Source organism: Vicia villosa, unplaced genomic scaffold (genome assembly GCF_029867415.1).
Source record: "Vicia villosa cultivar HV-30 ecotype Madison, WI unplaced genomic scaffold, Vvil1.0 ctg.001856F_1_1, whole genome shotgun sequence".
Taxonomy (NCBI): domain Eukaryota; kingdom Viridiplantae; phylum Streptophyta; class Magnoliopsida; order Fabales; family Fabaceae; genus Vicia; species Vicia villosa.
Window position 1 is genome coordinate 178100 of NW_026705752.1, and position 4187 is coordinate 182286.

At 33.3% G+C, this 4187-nt stretch overlaps 1 long non-coding RNA gene across 5 annotated transcripts; it reads right to left on the reverse strand.

Annotated features, from left to right (window-relative positions):
• Nucleotides 1–280: 280 nt before the first annotated feature.
• Nucleotides 281–3635, reverse strand: LOC131636906 (uncharacterized). 5 transcript variants are annotated; one of them, XR_009294213.1, is made up of 4 exons: nt 3498–3635; nt 3308–3408; nt 1304–3224; nt 281–967 (listed from the first exon to the last, which is right to left on the reverse strand). It is a non-coding gene; the product is annotated as an uncharacterized LOC131636906 (long non-coding RNA). The 5 variants fall into 5 exon arrangements; XR_009294214.1 differs by having other exon boundaries at nt 1304–2660; nt 3040–3408; XR_009294215.1 differs by having other exon boundaries at nt 1304–2341; nt 2507–3408.
• Nucleotides 3636–4187: the final 552 nt, after the last annotated feature.

Sequence of the window (4187 nt, forward strand, 5' to 3'; positions counted from 1 at the left end):
AAATCAATTGATAAAATGGTATTCTGTTTATTGCGTTTGGACTAAATTGAATCCAGATTTGATTTTTCGATCTATCCTTCAATGCATATATGTCAGCATGAAGCTTCTGTTCACAACAACTATAAATCAAATATCAGTAATTGAAGATTATTCATCAAGATATATGAATCGCATTCCAAATTTTAAGATGCGTGGACACTTTTACATTCATGTTATGTTTTAACAATAATTAAGTTATATGAAATTTTATTACACCAAGGAATGAAGTAAAGATAATTCGTTCAAGAACGTAATTCATTTATTTGTTTACAAGAAATATCAACCAAAAAGTATCGAATTTTATATCTGGTATACATAAGGAACTAACATATTTAGCAAAAACCTGTCGAAAGACAAAAGGAAAATATATCACTTAAGAACTTAGAGTGGGACCCTCCCCTATGGTGGGCTCAGTGGATGTTTCAGATGCATCGGTATACTGTACCGAAGTAAATTGATCGGTTGAAGAATATGAAGTTCCTGAAGAAGCTGAATCCACAACGACTTCTGTGTACGCTGCAAAGTTGGAAACCAGACCCTGTGGTTGTGCCTCTGTAGCTTCACGTGCTGCTTTTTCCTTTGCTCTATCCAACACTTCTTCCTGTATACATATTAGTTTCAAACTAGTCAAAGATGTGAATCTAAATATGAAATAACCCCATCAGCGGAATGTTGTTCATGGTGCAATGCATCAATTTTAAATTGTATGCCACTGCAATGTTAGATTGATATATGAAGGTCCAAGCTTGTTTTTGTCATTCAGCTTGCAGTCCTCCAACATTACTCAAAAATTCACCAACCGTCGACTCAATTCTATCATTCAAAGTTTCAGCCAGAGCTTTACCCAAGAAAAATGCATCCAAGAAAAATGCTTTCATTCAATGGTCATAACGCTATGGTCTGCCTTATCCCTGACTCGTACACTCACCTGGCACAATGAAACAACTCTTAGCTTCCTATAGAGTAAAAATTGAAACCATTCTATTAATCAGATAGTGGAAATAGGAAGAACATGTCCTGTATTCACTTCCTCTTCCCTTACAAATTCAAAATAGAAAAAAGGGAATGTTGAATCGCATGAATAAGATGAATATAACGCTAAATATAAGAGACATAATACCAGTGGGGAAAAAACACTACTCAATAAGAAATTAACTGACAAATTTTCCCGTGAATGAATGGCACTGTAATAGTACTATTTTCCTGTGAATGGATATCATGAAGTACTAAATAAAAATTTATCGATTCTAAAGGTATGTGATACCTTCTTCCGAATCTTTCTATCAGGTGTATTAGCATCTACATGATATCCTACTCGGTGGATCTGATCTTGTACCTAGAAAATTATAGCACAAAAATGTTTTAATCAGCAACTGGTTTTTAAGGTCAAAATATTAGTATCCAACAAAAATAATAACAGAGTTAGGTAATAGAATTATCCAAGGAAGATTGCTCAAACGCCGTGAAGAAGCTACCACATAAAAAGTGTATCTAAAAAGGCTTGTTTCTGATTGGTTCAAGGATTTGATGCAGTTGTATCGTAACAACTACATGGAGTAGCAGACCACAATTTCAAAAGCATGAAGCCACAAATTTTATCGGACTACACATCATCACCCCGTCTAACTGTTCTCGTATGACTTCGACAAATATACATCAGACTAAATTCAGGAAACAGAGTTGTGTACCTTCAGAGAATAAGCTTGTATGGCGAGTTAAAGAAACTAATGATCATGTATTTAGCTTACAAGAAACTTGAACAGATATACAAGCTATAGCATACACATTGATGAAAATTATGAAAAGACAACTATGCACAAGAATATGTGTCTTTAGCAGACACATTTGAACTGTTAAAGTTGTCAAATGTATTCTAAGCGTTGTGTACCAAATCCTTCAATCAATTAGGTTATCATACTATCATTATGTGGCAGGAACTAACAAGATGCAAGCAACCTTACACATCCCTGACTTGGAACATTTCAGGAAAAAAACAAAAGGAACTCTAAAAAAAAGTATTTATAGGTTATAATGACTCAAAAGAGTGCACTTAATTAGGTGAAGCAAACATTATTTTAACACTCGTTTAGTAGTGCTTTATCCCCAACAAAACGATGTAATAGAACATTCAACAATATTATGGAGTTCTTATGACAATATAAAGTAACATTTGTCAAAGCACAAAAGGATATAGCACCAGATAAACTGATTTTAACAAAAGTGGTAAGGTCTTCCAAATAAAAATGTCCATACTCAAGCTGAGATATTACTCCCATTACCCATCGTTTACCTTTTTGCCCAACTAGAGATTGAATGAGATATTTGACAAAAACAGCATGGCATTACATTACAGTACATATATTAATCCTCCTAAAAATACTAATTGATTTATGCATTAAACACAAAATTGCTAAACATTTGGCAACATCATTCAAAGTTCATAATTAGTTATAACATTCAGCAGTACCTCACAACTCCTGAATTGGGAAAGTTCGGACTAAAAAGCAGGTTTCAAAAAATCTCGGTGATGAGAAAGCCTCTGGGACAACAACAGAAACCTATCCCTGTACAACGCAGACTTGGCTGCTGCATCTCCGTGAAGAGATAAGCTTTCTGGGTACCTATAAAATAACCACAAAATATAAACATGGTCCTATGTTGATGATATATGATAAACAAAATCAAATATAAATAGCCAACACGAATTTCCGACAAATAGCTTAACTATTGACATGTTTCTTACACAATGTAAAATGATATTAACTTATCCTACTTCAATATTTTTATGGTAAATATTTTATCGTGACTTCTTGAACTTCTTCCAGGGGTAATTTGCCCTAAATAAAATTTCAATTACCATATAACTCATCTAACATGTTCTTCTAATTACACTTGCCCTAAATTAGTAAATCAAGTAGGATTCAATAAAATTCATAGACCAAATGCAGGAATATTCTAACGAAAAGAAAAAAAGAAAAAAGAACTCAATGAACCAAAAACCTATTGGTGGAAATTCCTTCCGATAGCATCATATTTATATCTAGGAACATCAAACACGTCAATGACGACAATAGCAGAAGAATAAGATGAAGCAAAGGTTTCAAAGGTTTCATTCGGCACGTCAGCTTCCAGTAACAAGTTCACCACTCGTTGAACTGGCTCTATGTCGACGGCTGTAGATTTGACTGTGATTGCACACAAAAAATGTTACATCAATGATAAATTAAAACGAGAATTAAAGAAAAATATTTATGAAGAGAGAGGTTACTGGATTCGTGTTCAAGATGATCGAGGACAAGATTCGTGGCTTCGTCTTGTTCGGTGAGTTCGAATCGAGTGACGAAGGAGAGGTGTTCTCCTTTTCTCCATCTAAGAAATAGAAAAAACTTTACTAACCTAAAAATTGTAAACAACAAGTAAAAAATCAAATCAAATCCATAAAAATAACAAAATCTTACCTCCATGTGGCGAAGATAGTTGAAAATATCAGGTTTATCCAAATCGAAATTATCAAACAAATAAACATTTGTTGCTGCAGTTGGTTCAGCATTTTCCCTCTTTTTTGAACTACGACTCCACGAGTATGCATCTTCAATTTTACTAATAAAATAATAAATAAAAAATTATTATTAAAAATAAAATGATTTATTTTAATTTATTCATAACATAACTTTTTTTTTTTACGAATGTATCAAATTAAATTATGAGAAAATAGAATATGAATTTATCATAACTAAGGAGATTCATAACATAACTATGTGTGAACTACGTCAGAGATGCATAAATGATGGTCAACTATGTACATTCAACAGAAAATGGCCAATCATGATTCACACATAGTTGATCATCGTCAATGCATTTCACACGTGGTTGACCATCATCAATGCATGTCTAACATGGTTCACACATAGTTGCATATCATCTATGCATCTTCTATTGACTATCTTCCATTGTTCATACATAATTGACCGTCATAAACCCTATCTTCCATCATCTCAGTCATAATTCACACATAGTTTATCATCTTCTATTGAATATCTTCCACGGTTCACTCGTAGTGAACCGTTATCTACAGATTATCATCTGTTGAATCTCTAACATAGTTCGCACATAGTTGACCATCTTCTATTGATTGTCTTACATGGTGT